This window comes from Lepus europaeus, chromosome 11, assembly GCF_033115175.1.
Source record: "Lepus europaeus isolate LE1 chromosome 11, mLepTim1.pri, whole genome shotgun sequence".
Lineage (NCBI taxonomy): Eukaryota > Metazoa > Chordata > Mammalia > Lagomorpha > Leporidae > Lepus > Lepus europaeus.
This window is the reverse complement of record NC_084837.1, coordinates 88201926-88220383: the sequence shown is the minus strand read 5'-3', so window position 1 is coordinate 88220383 and position 18458 is coordinate 88201926. Positions and strand designations below refer to the sequence as shown.

Below are 18458 nucleotides of genomic sequence, written 5' to 3'. Positions count from 1 at the left end.
CCCAGAAGGCGACCAGCACTGCCAGAGGCCCCTTCTCCCTCAGGAGGTCCACGCTGGAGACCCCAGAGGGCGGGGTGTGGCCACAGTTGTCCCCCATGTAAAAATGCTTCTGGATTCCACGGGAAGCCTGTGCTTGGGCTGTTTGTGAGTGTAGCTGGCGGCTCCTCGTTTTTGGGTAATGGCGTCTGGTTGGTGGCCGCGGCCCCAGACTGGGATGTACGGTGCTCCCGGTGCAGGCAGGGGGGCTGAGCCCAAGCCGTGGCCAGTGCAGTAGCGGTCGGATTGACCATTGCTGCTGCAGGATTTGCAGGCCGTTATGTGTTGCAAGCTATGAAGCATATGGAGCAAGGTCTTCAAAGTCTACCGAAATCGGCCTTCAGTGGCGGCGATTACGAGGGGGGTTTGAACCCAAAACGACAAAACGAGCAGCCCTAATACCAGGTGTAAGCCGTACTGCCAACAAAGGAAAAATAAGAGATGCACATCGAGGAATTATGCTTTTAAATCACCCAGACAAGGGAGGATCTCCTAATATAGCAGCCAAAATCAGGGAAGCTAAAGATTTACTAGAAGGTCAAGCTAAAAAATGAAGTAACTACATGAATTTTCAGTTCATGTTAGCATGGGTATATGAGTACCAACTTTTTATAATAAAACACCTCAGGTACAGTTTTTAAAAATGATTTAGAACAAACTAAAAAAAAAAAAGCTTCTGACAGCTCCCTGCTAAAACAGCAGAGGATGGCCCGAGTCCTTGGACCCCTGCACCCGCGTGGGAGACCTCGAAGAAGCTCCTGGCTCCTGGCTTTGGATTGGCAGAGCTCCGGCCAGCCATTGAGGCCATTAGGGGAGTGAACCAGCAGATGGAAGACCTCTCTCTCTGTAACTCTGCCTTTCATATAAAATGTATAAAATAAATGTTGGACAGGGCGTGTGTTTGGAGCAGAGGTTGTCACTTGGGACTCCTGTGTCCCATAGTGGAGAGCCTGGGGTTGAGCGTCACCTCTGCTTCCAGGCGGCTTCCTGCTGATGTGCACCCTGGAGGCAGCAGATGACGGCTCACTTATTTGGGTTCCATGTGAGAGATCTGGATGGAGTTCCTGGCTGTGGCTCCTGGCCTTAGCCTGGCCCAGCTCTGGAGGTTGTGGGCATTTGGAGAATGAGCCCTTGGATAGAAGTTTCTCTCTCTCTCAGGTAGCTAGGTAGACATTAGCCTGTGTGTGTAAGAGGGGCCAAAGAAAATGGGAATTTATTTTTTGTGGCATTGAATGAAGGAAGAAATGTAGAAGCAAGCCTTGGAAGCAGCTCAGCATTTGCCCATCCAAAATCTTACCCTTGTTCCTTAACCTTGGATGGTCTTCTCCCTAGCCCAGCCTGCCTGCACCCAGAGGGCTGGTAGGTCCATCAACACTGTGCTGAGGAAGTTTGGGGAGGAATTTTAAGAGTTCTGTGCCCAGGAAGCCTTCCAGCCCGCGATATCCCCGAATTGGTGGGCCATACCCAATTTCTGTAAAACCTTCGGTCTGGATGCAGACTGGGCTCTCAGTCCTTTCCTGACACGGCCACCTGGCTTATCAGGTGTTGTTCCTCTTCTTTAAACTTTGCTGCCTCACTTAACCACTGCTTGCTCACATCTGAATGCCTTCTTCTGCGGAGATGAGACCCTCTGAGCCGTTTCTGGCAACAAGCTGAATGGTCTTTTTTTTTTTTTTTTTTTTTTTTTTTTTTATTTATTTTTTAATTTTTGACAGGCAGAGTGGACAGTGAGAGAGAGAGAGAGAAAGGTCTTCCTTTTGCCGTTGGTTCACCCTCCAATGGCCGCCGCGGTAGGCGCGCTGCGGCCGGCGCACCGCGCTGATCCGATGGCAGGAGCCAGGTGCTTCTCCTGGTCTCCCATGGGGTGCAGGGCCCAAGGACTTGGGCCATCCTCCACTGCACTCCCTGGCCACAGCAGAGAGCTGGCCTGGAAGAGGGGCAACCGGGACAGGACCGGTGCCCCGACCGGGACTAGAACCCGGTGTGCCGGCGCCGCAAGGCGGAGGATTAGCCTAGTGAGCCGCGGCGCCGGCTGAATGGTCTTTTTAAAAATGTTTAAATTTATTTGATTTTGAAAGGCAGAGGGAGACAAATAGAGAGCGCTCATTTACTGGTTCACTTCCCTGATACCTGCAACAGCGAGGGCAGGGCTGGGCCAGGCCGAAGCTAGGAGTCAGGAACTCCATTTGAGTCTCCCATGGGGGTGGAAGGACCCAAGTACTTGAGCCATCATCTGGTGTCTCCCAGGGTATGCTTAGCAGGAATTGGAATGTAGGCCCTTTGTTATAAGAGGCAGGCGTCCCAAGGGGCAGCTTAGTTACTGTGCCATACACCCCCCCCCCCAATGATTTCTCAAAGGGTAAGATTGGAATTTTAGCCAAAAGTTGATTTTTTTATCAGTACTTTAAGTAATCCAAAGCCTTTGCTTGCATTGTGACAATAATGTGCGAATCACATTTAAAAAAAAAGTTATTTAGCTATTTGAAAGGCAGAATTAGAGAGGCAGAAACATCTATGCACTGGTGCACTCCCCAAATGGCCAGAATGGCCAGAGTTGGGGTGATCCAAAGCCAGGAGCTGGGTCCGGTTCTCCCACATGGATGCAGGGGCCTAAGCACTTGGGACATCTTCTACTTTCTATTTTCCAGGCCATAGCAGAGACCTGCATCGGAAGTGGAGCAGTCTGGCCTCAAACTGGGGCCCATATTGGATGCCAGCACTGTAAGCGGCAGCTTTACCTGCTATGCCACAATGCCGGGCCTGCAAATCGCATTTCTAAAAGCATGACCCCTTAGTTTTGTTTTGTTTCGTTCAGATTCATTTATTGATTTGAAAGGCAGAGTTACAGAGAAGGAGAAGCAGAGAGAGCGCGCTATCTTCCATACCCTGGTTCACTCCCCAGGTATCCACAACAGCCAGGGCTGGGTCAGGCCAAAGCCAGGAGCTTCATGCAGGTCTCCCACATGGGTTCAGGACCCCATGTACCTGGGCCATCTTACTAAGCTTCCCTAGGCCACTAATAAGAAGCTGGATCAGAAACGAAGTTGCTGAGACTCAAACTGCCGCCCCCATGGGATGCTGATGTTACAGCATTAACCCGTTTTGCCAGATGCTGGCCTCCACCCCCTGGTTCTTAGCACTGATGATCTAGAATGGATCAGAATGACTTCTTTGTAGGATGGTTGGTCATGTTAAGGTAGCTAGACAGACATTAATGTATATGTGTTAGAGGGGTAAAGACGATGGGGATTTTTGAAGAAAATGGGGAATTTCTGTTTGGTAGCATGAGGAAGAATGTAGAAGCAAGTGGCCAACAATGATGTATTTGCAACCTGGTGCTGGTTCAGTGAGCTTGTTGGGTGGGTCCAGCCCCTCCCTGAGGAATCTCCCCCTCCCTACTCCAGTCATAGTCTGCCAGGAGAGAATGAGAGCAGTGATAAGTCCTGAGCGACCTTGCCCTGAGGAATATTGTGTGGCTAGCCACCTGTAATCCTTTCTCCTGCCTTGTCTGGGGGCAGCCAAGGCCTCTTTGCCAGAGGCTTTTAACCTAGGTGATGTGGGCTGGGGAGTATTGGTTTCTATTCCGGGCTCTTGTCCCTTACCCAGAGGAGCATTCTAAGTGCAGACCCTTGTAAGGTGCGCAAACTAATAACAGATCTTATTCAAAAGGCGCGAAAAGTGAACACGTACACACATGAGCATGGGTCGGCCCACACAGAGAAATGCCCATCAGAGAGGAGAGGTGGAAGACGCGCGGGCACCCACACAGCACTTGCAGCCACCTCCGCAGGACAGAGCAGATGCGTCCCAGGACAGAGGGTGTTTTGATTGGCCAGTAGGAGGATGGACTTACACTCGGGGGTTCTTTAAGGCTGCCAGCTCAGCAGCCCTAGACTAACACGTTGCTGCTCCCACATCATCATCACCCTGGCCTTTCCCCGGTCTTTTAGCCAAAGTCTCTTGGCCACACTTGTGCAGACACACACCTGCCCACGCCCCACGGCCAGTCCCATCAAGAGTATCTTTCAAGAGACCAGGGCCGGCTGGCTCACTCTGCCCACGCTGGCCCTCTCGGGCCTCCCTGATGGCCTGACCTGCCCAGGGTCTGCCCTCTCCCCCTTCTCCCTCATCTGTGTCGGCATGGCGGGGGATGTCCTGTCTGTCTAGCAGTCCAGGCCCAGAGTTGCAGCCAGCCCTCAGAGCTTTGCTTCTTACGTCCCTACTGCAGGATGCCATGGGCCTCTCCCTCTGCCACCGTTTTGTATGCAGTACTGGCAAGAACTTGTCTCGATGGTTTCTCTTAAACTGCTATGAAAACGAAAATGTGTTTGAAAGGCAGAGTTGCAGAGAGAAGAGGGAGAGAGCTTCCATGTGCTGGTTCATTCTCCAAATGGCTTCAATGGCCAGGGCTATGCCCAGCTGAAGCCAGGAACCTGGAACTCCATCCGGGTCTGCTGTGCGGGTGGCAGGGGTCCAAGCTCTTGGCCCAGCTGATGATACTGCTTTTCCAGGTACATTATCAGGGTGTTGGATTAGAAACAGAGCAGCCAGGTTGTGAACCAGTGCTGGTATGGAATACCCACATTGCAGGTGGTGCCTTACCCCACTGTGCCACAACGCCTGCTCCCAAAACTGTTTTTACCACTAACAAGACCGCTTGCTGGGCCAGTTTTCCAGCACTTTAACCATGCTCCTAGGTTAGCAGTGGCGGGCCTCCTGTCCCAAAGCGTCCACATTTTCTTGCTTATTAAGTTCTGAGTTTCTCTGATTGCCTATTTCAGATCCCTGTGTTCCGTGGTTGTAGACAATATGTGCCTGTTAAAGAGCTTGCCCATCGCCGCTGCCACTCATTATAGGTCCCCACACCGGACAGGACAAAACGCTCTGTGTGTTCTTTCTAAAAGTCTGTGTAGATTGCTGAGTTGTTACTGTGGCTGGCTGATCTTTTAAAGAAGATTTGTTTGTTTAAAAGAGTTACAGAGGGAGCAGCGCTGTAGCATAACATCCCATATGGGTTCTGGTCCCAGTCCCGGCTGTTCCATTTCCAATCCAGCTCCCTGCTAATGGCCTGGGAAAGCAACAGAAGGTGGCCTGAGTGTTTGGGCCCCTGCATCCATGTGGGAGACCCACATGAAACTCCTGGATTCTGGCTTCGGCCTGGCCCAGCCCCAGCCCTAGCAGTTGCAGCTATTTGGCAAGTGAACCGGTGGGTGAAAGATCTCTCTCTCTCCTTCTCTCTCTGTAACTTTGTCTTTCCAATAAATAAATAAATAAATAAATAATTAAATAAATAAAAAGGCAGAGTTACAGAGAGAGAAGGAGAGAGAGAAATCTTCCATCTGCTGCTTTACTCCCCAGATGGTCACAACAGCTAGGGGCTGGGCCAGGCCAAAGCCAGGAGCCTGGAACCTCATCCAGGTCTCTCATGTGGGTGGCAGGGGTCCAAGTACTTGTGCCATCTTTCCCTGCTTTCCCAGGGAGCTGGATCAGAAATGGAGCAGCCAGGACTCAGACTGGCGCTCATATGGGATGTCAGCATCACAAGCAGCAGCTTACTGTGCCGTAATGCTGGTCCCAATGACCATCTTTTTCTTTTCTTTTGCTTTTTTTTCAGTAAAATTTTGTCTTTTATTGTACAATATGCAATACTAAATGAAGACTTACATTAGACAGATATTAGTAGATGTTCACGACATTAATGAACAGATGATTTCCTTGTATTTGTTAAAAAAGCTAATGCCAATGACCATCTTTTTCTTTCTTTTTTTTAGATTTATTTATTTATTTGAAAGGTAGAGAATTAAAAAAAAAGAGAGAGAAAAAAATCTTCCATCTGCTGGTTCACTCCCCAAATGGCTGCAACGACTGGAATTGGCCGATGCTAAGTCAGGCGCTTCCTCTAGGTCTCTCACGTGGGTGCAGGGGCCCAAGGACTTGGGCCATCCTCCAGTGTTCTCCAGACTGGAAGTAGAGCAGCCGGGACTCAAACTGGTGCCCACATGGGATGCTGGCACTGCAGGCTGCTTCACCAGCTGCGCCTGAGCACTGGCCCCCTCATGACCATCTTTATAAGTCTTTTGACATCCAGTTGTGATTCTATGACAGTATTTGCTATTAACAGTCTTGATTCTGTACTTACATGCTTTGTAGGCTAAAGTGTGCACCACTTGGCAAAGTACAATTGTGGAAACAAAGATCAAAGCTGTACAAATTGTTCTTTTAAACATATGTTCCTCTTAATTTAGAGATATTGGAGGACTATGTTAGGACATGAATTGAAGGAAACAGTAGGTAGGAAAGAAAGTGTGGAGGAAGCATGTATTCTTGGTAAGGTTGGTTGAGAAAGAGGATGAGGTATGTTGTAAAGGTTTGTGGAAGTGAAGGGTGTGTGAGATTAAGCTGGGTGAGCTTAGAAGAAATTATGTTACAGTTAGGTCCTGTGTCTTCTCTACCTCTTTGTTCCATTATATATTTAATTGTCCTAAGTCATGGGTTCACATGCCTCATGCTAATCCTTTCAATTGAGCAGTTTTTTTGTTGTCCTTCTCAGGTCTTGATTGCTTGAAAACAAAAATGGGTCTTAAAGGAGCTCACATGATCTGCCTGTTTGAGTGACTCCCAGAACTCTAATTAGATCTGGGCCACAGCCTTGGGTAAAGTGTTCAGGTTAAGTGGATTAGTACTTTCACAAAAAGTCTAAGATCCTGTTTTCACCAAGTGGTTTGACCTCCCACAATTCCTTAAATGTAACTTCTGGCCGGCCTCTCTGGATTTTGACTGTCAGGTGGATCCCTGCAGCTCTCACAGGCCGAGACTGTCAGCTTGCAGAGATGATAGCTGTGTGAGTTAATTTAGGTCGCGTAAACAGTTTCTACAATGATGCCAAACTCACAAGTGCTCCTTTAAGGGTCTGATGGTTTACATCCTGGCATCAAAGGGGTGTGGTTCCAGAGCGGCCCCATCCCCCACAGCTCCAGGCCAGACATGGCCTGTCCTGCATGTTCCATTGGTTGTGTTGGTACAGCAGACTACAATTCTGTCTGCTCAGGTTCACGACCTGTGACCAAGACAAATGGACAAGAAAACATGAGCAGGAAGGAAACTTTGAGTGAAAAGCGAAAGCATGGTGTGAAATTTATATTTTAAAAGATTTATTTATTTATGTGAATGTCACAGACATCTTCCATCCACTGGTTCATTCCCAGATGGTCCCAATGGCCAGGGCTGAGCCAGGCTGAAGCCCAGGAGCCAGGAGCTTCTTTCAGGTCTCCGGTGTGGGTGCAGGGCCCTGGGGACTTGGGTCCATCTTCCACTGCTTTTCCCAGGCTCGTTAGCAGGGAGCTGGATTGGAAGTGGAGCAGCTGAGACATGAACCAGTGCCTATATGGAATGCTGGTGTTGCAGGTAGTGGCTTTACCCACTGTGCACAATGCCAGCCCATTTTTTTAATTTAAGATTTTATGTCTTATATATTTATTTATTATTTTTTTGACAGGCAGAGTGGATAGTGAGAGAGACCGAGAGAAAGATCTTCCTTTTTGCCGTTGATTCACCCTCCAATGGCCGCTGCGGCCAGCGCATCTCGCTGATCCGAAGCCAGGAGCCAGGTGCTTCTCCTGGTCTCCCATGCGGGTGCAGGGCCCAAGCACTTGGGGCATCCTCCACTGCCCCGGGCCATAGCAGAGAGCTGGCCTGGAAGAGGGGCAACCAGGATAGAATCCGGCGCCCCAACCGGGAATGGAACCCGGTGTGCTAGTGCCGCAAGGCGGAGGATTAGCCTGTTAAGCCACGGCACCGGCCCTTATGTCTTACTTATTTAAAGGGTAGAGTTACAGAGAGGGAGAGACAGGACTTCCATCTTCCCATTCCTTCCCCAAGTAGCTACAGCAGAGCCAGGAGCCTAGAATTCCATCTGGATCTCCCGTGTGGTTGGCAGGGGCACATGAACTGGGGCCCTCTTCTGCTGCTTTCCCAGGCACATTAGTAGGGAGCTGGATCCGAAGCGGAGCAGCTGGGCCTCGAATCAGTGCTCGTATGGGATGTTGGCATTGCAGACAGCAGCTTGACCCACGACACCACAATGCCAGTCCCGAGGGAGAGCAAAGTTCTATTGAAGCAAAGGAAAGCTCCCTCAGTGAGAGGTGTTCTCGAGCAGGAGCCTAGGGCTTTGTATCCTTTGGGCTGGGGGAAGTTGGGGCAAGGTTTTGCAAGCATCACACATCTCAGGACCATCTCATTGCTGGGAGTCAGCATCTGGAGCTGGCCGAGTCCAGCTGTAACCACATCCTGTTTGGTTTTCAGTTTTTGAGTCCTGGGGGCTCTTTGTCCTTCTGCACATTAGGCTGGAGTCAGCTGGGCCCTTTGTGCCTGGCTGTGGACCTAGGGTTGCTTCCTGTCTATCAGGGGGCTGCAGAGGGTGGCGGGAATGTATGCTCGGTCGTCGCTGAGACAGGGAGCTGGCTGCCCTCCCCCACTGCACTCCTAACCTCGCTCGCACCCCTCCCCTGCCTTCTCCAGGTACTCAGGGTCCCCAGGCGCTAAAGGTTAACCTCCCCAGGTTGGGGGCAGAATGTCTACATAGGGGTCCAGCAATGCACCCATGGGAAATCCTTGCCACTGGACAGGACACCTGTGTCAGGCCTGGGGTTTTACTCAGTAGCCGCGTGCATTTTGCCAGTAGCTACCCAGCAGTCATGGCTGGTCGAATTAAAGGGTAAACAAACAAAACCAAAAATGGGATAAATGCATGCTCTTGTCCTGCCCAAGCCAGCAGGCTCTGTCAACAGGCCAGATGCTCTACAGGGTGACTGACAGAGGCTCAGACAAGCTGAACGTTAAATAGCCGGGCATTTTGTGGGAGGTGAGCCAAAAGACAGGAGAGGTCCCCAAGGACACTTAGACACGGTTGCAGATGGCTCATGTGGTGCATACGGATACCAGAAATGAGCCGGGCTGTGTGGTCAACACATTAATGGGGTATGGGGTAAATGCCAGTGAAGTGTGGAATCCCCTGGCCCGCAGCCCACAAGCTCCACGCTCACTCCCGAAGCCCTGGGAAGAACTTACATGGAGCTCTCCAGGCGTCGGGAGGTGGCAGCGCTTCGGATGGCGGGGACGCCTGCCCTAGCTTCCCTGTTCCCTTTCAGATGGGGAACTGACCCTCATCCCCCTCGGCTCACCTCTAGGACGGATTCTCAAAAATTGGTCACGGTTTGACCCCCCCTCCTTCACTGACTTTAAGGATGAATGAAATGGCTAATTTCTCTTTGCAGCACCACCTGGCCACAATAAAAATTAGGTGACCAGAAAGCCTGGCCAGAAAATGGAACTTTAAATTATAATACCATTTTATAGCTAGACCTGTTCTGCCGTGGGCACAGTAAGTGGACAGAAGTCCCCGACGTGCAGGCCTTTATGGCGCTAAGAGAAAATCATGAACTCTATAAAAACTGCAAGCTGGACTCATCCATGCTAAAACTTAATCTGCCACCAAGAGCCCACCCTGAGGCAAAGCCAAAAGAACTGCCACCGCAGAACAGTGCCCCTGTGGGTACCCAGCGTCCCTGTGCCCTCTGCTCTCCTGTGCTTGGAGATTCAGCCCTCAGCCTTGAGTGTAGAAGCCACTGGGAGGTACCCCCTACAGGACACGAGGGACTGAACGGCTCCTGGGGGAATGCTCAGGGCAGGAGGCCTCTTTACAATACGAGACACAAAGAGGGAGATGGGAAGCTCTACATGGATAGATGGACGGTGTGAGCTCACTGACACGTTTACTCTTACCAGAAGGACACGGTTCTCCTCGCTCACAGGAAAACACACAGTCTAAAGATGCCCCTGACTGTAGGTTCCCAACTCGGGCCATTCCTGGTAGTAGAAGGAAGCTTCAAACGTTAGGGATAGGGCCGAGCACCCCCTTGGCTGACATGCGAAAGGCTGCCCCAGGTCTACTGTGACAGAGACCAGAAGGAAGAGGAAGGAGCTAAGCAGGTGGAGTGGTGGAGGAGCGATGGCAGGCCCAGCCGATAGCTGCTTTCCGCAGTGATCTGCCTGCCATCGAGGAGACCCAGTGAGGCCACTTCTGCCCACATAGCATCTGCGTTCCACGTGGAAGCCAGGGCACGGGGCGAGCAGCTGTCACAACAGAAGCTGGCCTCTGAAAGAGCCCTGGCCTCTCTGCCAAGAGCTGGGTCACCGCATTGCCCCGAGGGCAGGGGGACTCCCAGGTCAGCACCACAGGCCCTGCTGGCCCTGTGCCCAGGAAGCCCTTCCCTCCATCTGCTCCCAAGCCGAGCGTTGCTACCGGGGGGCCAGGGCCTAGGGTCGTTGGATGCTGCAGGCAGGCCATGCCTTTTCTTTTAGATTCTGGAGTTGCCTACTCTGTGCTAACCTCCTTCCCGGTCCTGCCTGGTAATGAGAGTTCACATGGTGCCTTCCCTAAGGAGATTTATGCCTGTGTTGCAATGTCTCTTCCAATACCCCATGTGAAGAGAGGTCTGGGCCTCACACATACCTGGCCTGCTCTATTATCATTAAGCCTAAAGGCCCCTCCTGTGGGTTCTTAGTTGCCAATGGCATAGAGTTACAGCTAACTTGGACAGTGCTACCACCTATTTGGACAGGCCCCTGCAGAGCACCTAAAGAACCAGTCTCTTGAGGCAGGTAGAGAGATCCTTGAATATGTAGACGATTTGCTGCTGTGTTCTCTCAAGACTCCAGGTTGGGACCTTTGACTAACACCCTTAACTTCCTAGCAGAAGGTGGTTACTGTCAGAAGTAGACTGTTTAGGGCTCGTGCTCACCCCTGGGGACAGAGGCTGACCCAGAGAGGACATGGGCCGTGCAGCAAAGCCCTGCTCTGACAGCCTTAAGACAGCTCCGCCGTTTCTTTAGCCGGTTGTAGATCCCTAGATACAGGAAATAATAAAGCAGGGAGAGAACAAAACACAGCCTTTTCCCAGGGAAAGGCTGTCATGGTTAGGGCCCTGCGCAAGGATGGCCAAGCCTAGTCCTTCAAAACAGGGGGTCTTAGGCATGCTAACTGCTGCCCAAGGGGGTGTGCTGCGAGATGGTTGTGTTTGGGTCAAACAGGACAATGTAAACTGTATTTACCATCTCTTGGCTGAGGCCAGGCAGCGCTAGGACCAGGCTGAACAGGGTTGGAATCTCTGGCGCCACACTGGGTTGTGGAAATCCCGGTTTTTGTCTCTCCTTGGCCTTATAGCTCTCATACTCTCACTGCTCCTTGGACCCTGTGTCTTTACTGCACCCGTTTGTTTTGTCTCTAACAGAATAGAAGGTGTGCGGCTCCAGATGATGATGAGGCAGGGCCTCCAGTCTGTGCGTCCATCAGATGACATGATCAGCCCGGTGAACCATGCCGGACCATCTTTTCCAACACCACAGGGCAGACCTCAAGAGAAGAGTACCCGTAACCAGCTCCACGCCCCCATATGCCAGCTTGAAGACAATGCAGAATATGGACCTTCACTCTCCCCCTGCCCCGCATAAGACTGTGGGTTACTTCTCTTGAGGGGAGGTGTTAAGGGAGCTGGCTAGACGTTGGCCTACCGTGTGAGACAAGCTGAAGACAATGGGAGTTTTTCTGAAGATGAGAAACTTCTGTGTCATGGAATGAGACAAAAATGTGGAAGCAAGCCTGACCAGCAATTACACATCTAAAACCTCGCTCTTGTTCAGTAACTTTTGTTTGTTTGTTGTTGTGAGCTCCTGCCCTGTCCCTGGGCTCTGTTCTCCCTACCCCGCATCAAGTGGGCTATCAGGTCCAGTAACACCATGCCAGAACTTAGTCCCATGACCACACCCCCAGCAATGGGCGTGGCTGGGGCAGGAGTTGCCTTCCCACCCCATGGCCTGAAGGCAGGGCAGTGACAGCCTTTGGTGAACAGCATCTGTGACTACCGGGGTTCCTCAGTGGAAACCCTTAGCCCAGAGGAGTCAGTCTGCTCTGCCCTTCCCTGACGATGTCCAGGCCTCCACTGCTCTCTTTGTCCCTGCCGCCCTGCCCTGCCCTGCCCCGCTGTCCCCAGGAGCCAGTGAGTCCAGTGTCCATCACAACACCTCCTCCGAGTCTCGGCACCGTCCCTCAGTGCGTGATTTGTTGTGGTGGACACTGACTCTGTCCATCAGCGTCATGTCCTCCTTTTCTGTGGCACAGAGATGAACCACACTCCCCAGCCTCCCTGGCAGATAGATAGGTGTGGCCATGTGACGGACTTTTTTTTTTTAAGTATTTATTTATTTGAAAGGCAGAGTTACAGAGAGGCAGAGAGGGAGAGAAAGGTCTTCCATCCGCTGGCACACTCCCCAAATGGCTGCAATGGCTGGAGCTGAGCTGATCCGAAGCCAGGAGCCAGGAGCTTCTTCCAGGTCTCCCACATGGGTGCAGGGGCCCAAGGACTTGGGCCATCTTCTGCTGCTTTCCCAGGCCATAGCAGAGAGCTGGATTGGAAGTACAGCAGCCGGGTCTGGAACCAGCACTTATATAGGATGCTGGTGCTGCAGGCGGTGGCTTTACCCACTATATCCCAGCGCTGGCATCTTGACTGACTTCTAATGGGTGGAATGTAGTGGCCCCACGTCCAGACCTGGCCCATGGCGACCCCCATGCATGCTCCACCTGGATCTACTGCTGGATGCCAAGGCCCCAGGCTTCTGGGAAGTCATCATTAAAGATGGCGGATCCTCCCCTCTCCCCAGTCAACTTGGAAACCTGGAGGACTCTGCAGAGCAAAACCTTGCCTACCTGAACCTGGGAGCATTCTTGGTGGATTCTTGGAGATATAAACTTGTAGCAGCTAGCATTACCCTAATTAATACACCGGTGCTCTGCAGAGGAGATTAGGAAACTTGTACAGGGTGGCTGGCACTGGGGCGTAGTAGGCTAAGCCTCCGCCTTGACTCTGGCATCCCATGTGGTGCCAGTTCATGTCCCAGCTGCTCCACTTCCATCCAGCTCCTTGCTAACGCACATGGGAGGCAGCAGAAGGTGGCGGACCTGGATGAAGCTCCTGGCTCCTGGCTTTGGGCTGGCCCAGCCCTGGCCATTCCAGCCAATTAGGGATTGAGCCATCAATGGAAAATTTCTGTCTCCTTCTCTTTCTCTTTTTAAAGATTTATTTATTTGAGGCCGGCACCGTGGCTTAACAGGCTAATCCTCCGCCTTGCGGCACCTGCACACTGGGTTCTAGTCCCGGTCTGGGCACCGGATTCTATCCCGGTTGCCCCTCTTCCAGGCCAGCTCTCTGCTGTGGCCCGGGAATGCAGTTGAGGATGGCCCAAGTCCTTGGCCCTGCAGCCGCATTGGAGACCAGGAGAAGCACCTGGCTCCTGGCTTCGGATCAGCACGATGTGCCAGCCGCAGTGGCCATTGGAGGGTGAACCAACGGCAAAAAGGAAGACCTTTCTCTCTGTCTCTCTCTCTCACTATCCACTCTGCCTGTCAAAAAAAAAAAAAAGGTTTTTATTTATTTATTTGAAAAGTAGAGTTACAGACAGTGAGAGGGAGAGAGAGAAAAAGGTCTTCCATCCTCTGGTTCACTCCCCAAATTGCCACAACGGCCGGAGCTGCACCAATCCGAAGCCAGGAGCCAGGAGCTTCTTTCGGGTCTCCCATGCTGGTGCAGGGGCCCAACCACTTGGGCCATCTTCCACTGCTTTTCCAGGCCATAGCAGAGAGCTGGATGGGAAGAGGAGCAGCCGGGTACTAGAACCAGCGCCCATGTGGAGTGCCGGCACCACAGGTGGAGGATTAACCTACTACACCACAGTGTCAGCCCCTAATTCATTGTCTTAATACAAGACTCAAATGGAATTCACTTTCCCACATTCAAACATATCCATAATAAAATAGCAAAATAAACAAAGACTCCATAAAGTACATTAATCCAATGCAATAAGCATTTATCATTGCTGGAAATAAAAACCCTGCAAGACAGATGAACGTGTAATTGTACCAAATGACATCAATGCTAAAAATTAAACAATAAACAGTGGTGCTTCTATTTTTTTAATTATAAGCAGCTATCTGCACAAGTGAATTTCCCCTTCGATTGTTTCAAGATTAAATGATTTTCTTTTTCTTTATCAATCAATGAAGCCTGGTTGCTAATTAAGGTTGGAGCATCTGAGGTGTGTGTGTTGCCTGGAGTCATGGAATGCATTTTAAGGGCACGATGTGAAAGGCCAAGTTTCCAGGAAGGCATCAGCCCAGAGGGGGACTTCAGCAGAGAGACCCCTAAAAACTCAAACCAAAACGATGAAGCAGCGCCCCTTAGTGGCAGAAGGACAAAACTCTCGGTAGGCGAAGCACACAGCGCTAAAAATCTTGCTGAGACACACCATTTGGTGAGAGCAAAATAAGTTTCCCTTTGAAAAATTAGCAAGAGTTAAGCAGAACATTTTAGAGTAATCATTGTAAAGTGGATTACGGGGATTCACAGGGCGTTTAGAATGCCAGAAGGGAGCCATTGGATCTGCTGGGAAAAGTGAAAACCCAGGATGAACAGCCTCGAACATATAGGCAATGAAATTATCCCTAATGGAAGCAGCAGAGCAACCTCAGAGGCCATTTCTCCTCCGATGTGTCTCCCACGGAGAGGCGTCCAGGTGGAAATACACTGACTCCTCAGACAGACCGGGTACTTTTACACATTTAGGGGAGCCTTTGGAATCACGAGGTCATTCACGTTAATAGCCAGCATCATCCCTCCTGCCAGCCGTAACTTACAAGTGGAGTCCCTGAGACTCCGGGAGTCCAGGTAAGGGCAGGGTGGGTACTGAAACGTGGCGGGGAGGGGCAGGCGCGGTGGCCCAGCAGGTTATGCTGCCACTTAGGACTCCTGCATCCCATAGCAGAGCGCGGGTTCAAGTCCCGGCCGCTCCACTTCCAATCCAGCTTCCTCTAACGCAGCTGGGACGGCAGCAGAGGAGGGCCCACATGCGAGGATCCCCGACACCCACGTGGGAGACGCAGATGGAGTTTCTGGCTCCTGACTATGCCCTGGCCCAGACCTAGCTGTCATGGGTATTTGGGGAGTGAACCAGTAGATGGAAGCTCGCTCTTCCCTCTCTCTCACTCTCTTGCTCTCTTCGCTCTCGCTCTGTCACCTTGCCTTTTTTTTTTTTTAACTTTTATTTAATGAATATAAATTTCCAGTGTACAGCTTATGGATTACAATGGCTTCCCCCTCCCATAACTTCCCTCCCACCTGCAACCCTCCCCTCTCCCGCTCCCTCTCCCCTTCCATTTGCATCAACATTCATTTTCAATTCTCTTTATATACAGAAGATCAATTTAGTATAAAGATTTCAACAGTTTGCACCCACATAGAAACACAAAGTGAAACATACTGTTTGAGTACTAGTTATAGCATTAAATCACAATGTACAGCACATTAAGGACTGAGATCCCACATGAGGAACAAGTGCACAGTGGCTCCTGTTGTTGACCCAGCAAATTGACACTCTAGTTTATGGCGCCAGTAACCACCCTAGGCTGTTGTCATGAGTTGCCAAGGCTATGGAAGCCTTCCAAGTTTGCCGACTCTGATCATATTTAGACAAGGTCATAAAAGACAGAGTGAGGATAGTAACCAATGATCCTAAGAGTGGCATTTACCAGGTTTGAACAATTATACAGCATTAAGTGGGGAAGAGGACCATCAGTACACACAGGTTGGGAGTAGAGCCATTGGTGGTAGAGTAGAGGTTATGATTACAAAGGAATGAGGCCCAAGTGCACTAGACAGGGCCTAGAACAAAGGACAGAGTCATTATTAGAGGAGCTAAGAAAGGTGCTGTCTAAGCTACAATTAAGTTTTCTGATTGAGTGGCAAATAGAACCTGATAGAAGGGGCTTGATAATAATCTGGTGGGCTTTAGGCCTTGTAAATTCAGAGGCCCAGACCTATCTATCTCTTCACATGGGGTATATCCTAAGGGAGGTGTGAACCTCCTAGGGGAAGGCACTCTGTTGACTTTCATTACTTGGCTGGCCTGGGAGGAGAGCTGGCCAGGTAAAGGCAGGGGGCATCTCTAACAAGAAATGTACAGTTCTGCCTGCAATGTTGCTGACCCTACTTGACCATCCCCTCAGCTGCAGTGGTCACTTTGGAAGTTGGGCTGAGTGAAGGGCTTTTCAGCTTAGAGCCAATAAGATCTGTGGCTCTGACCTGGGCATCCTTCGACTCCAGGGCAGGTCCATTTCCAGTGATCCAACTCTTGGCAGAGCTGCCAGGGCTCTTCACAAGCTGACTTCTGCTGAAGCCCAGGCTTACCACATTGAAAGCCACTGCAGTGGACTGGCCTGTTGGGTCTGCTTGAGGGCAGATCACTGTACAGATCAGCCATTAATAGGCCTGCCACCCATTGCTTCTGATGCCGAGCTTTCTTTTCCTCCTGGTTTGTGTTAAAGCAGACCAGAGGATGCAAGTCAAGGGAGTGCCCGTGTCCCATCTCTAATCTTCAGTGGCCTGAACTACAAGTCTATAGTCACAGGCATGTTCTGTAGTAGTTTTTCTAAGGTAGACAATGCCCATGAGGAAAATTATATTCTCACTTTAAAACTTTCTTTCCCTTTGGTCTGAAAGGGAGGATTTTTCTACTTACTGTATACTTCGCTGATGGCGAAGTGAATCTAGCTATGAGATTATTATTTAAGTTCTTATTTTGGCTATGCTATTACAGAAAAATGTTAGCCATCTCTTTTATAAGGTCTAAAGATTAAACTGTGCATCCTACAGATTCCTTCATAATAGAATTAGTTTCCTACCTTGAAGAGAATAGAGAAATGAAAGAACAAGTTGGGCTTAGAATGGAGAAATGAGGGAGCAAGTCCTAGATCGCTTGCTGACAATAGCAATATCACATGAATACTTAGCAAACAGTTTCAACCATTAGATAACAACTTAAGAAAACATTTACCAGAAGGTCCAATGCCTTCTATAAATTTTAAGAATCATGTATTTGAAAACACCTCTTAAATATCTAACATGGTGTAGTTTGTTTAGCCAGTAAACTTAAGCACAACCATCTAAAATGTTTTTAGTTTCTTTCTACCAACACGTTTAAAACATATGATACACAGATTCAGGTCACTCAAATTAAAATGTATCTTTGATTGATTTTAGCAGCTTAAATTTATGGACAATCTTATCTATAAGCCATTTAAAATAAAACTCTTAATAAAATTTCCCCATGTGGACATACAATATGTACACACATATAATATAGCATAATAGACCAATATAGCAATTTTAATAATAGCTTTTAAAATCTTTAACTCTTTCTGTAGATTGCCAATTGATTTGAATTGCTTTTTCTTTTTAGTAACCTCAGTTAACCATACTTTCTCTCTGTTGGTACTGTTAATACATTATTGGCTTCATCTGTTTACAGAGCCATCCCAAAGTACTGAATACAATAAAAGTGGCTGGAAAAAGTCCATAGGAACCTATAGGAGGACAGCTAAACACAAAACCAACAACGCTTTAGTTTTATGAGCAGCACATCATATATAACTGTGGATGACAAAAGACTTTAAGTCGCCATGTTTAAAATTATAAACTCATCAACCAACAAGAGGCACTTGCTTCCTTCACAGTATTTTTGAAAGCACCTGTAGGATTTTACAAGTATTTAACCCTTTAGGCCTCTGGGGCTTTCTCATTAAGATAACTATCATGTCTAGTAACACAAGATCATTAGACTTTTTAATTCTCAAACATTTGTATTAATAGCATTTTCCATTATAGAAACTTAAAGTCTGGTACCACATCACATCTTGACAGTCCTTCTAATATCATCCAAATAGACTGATTAGTTGGTGTCTCTATAAGATGAGAGACATAGATCCTTCGATTTTTTCAGTTGGGCCCAAACTGGAAAAACCAAAGTCCAGGATTTACTGGAAATTTTAGAGACCAGATTGTTTGAAACTTTGATTTTTTGAATGCCTGTCAAGAATGCCAAGAAGGCTCAAAATCCAAAATATCTGGTTGAAATAAGATTCCTTAAAATCATGACATAACATAGACCAAATTTGATCACTGTTACAAGGTGATTATTCAAATTTTTGAAAATAAGCACATATTTAAATAACCCATAGCTCTTAATAAAAATTCAGCTGTTTTTGAACAATTAGAATTTAACAGACATCAAGAGAACATAATAGATTACTTTAACACATTGCTTTAACAGAGCATCAGAGTTTAATTCTATGTCAAAGAGAAATTGAGCTTCCTGTGATCTTTTGCTGTGAGGTTTCCTTCCTTTACCTTCTTTCATATTGGTGACCATGTTTCTGTGTTTCTGTGTGTAACACATCTTTAAGCATCTTTTGCAGGGCAGGATGAGTGGCAACAAATTCTTTTAGTTTCTGTTTGCTATGAAAAGTCTTAATTTCA

The 18458-nt window shown here is 49.0% G+C and overlaps 1 pseudogene; it reads left to right on the top strand.

Annotated features, from left to right (window-relative positions):
* Positions 1 to 315: 315 nt before the first annotated feature.
* On the top strand, positions 316 to 649 carry LOC133769601 (mitochondrial import inner membrane translocase subunit TIM14-like; annotated as a pseudogene).
* The last annotated feature ends 17809 nt before the right edge of the window (positions 650 to 18458 follow it).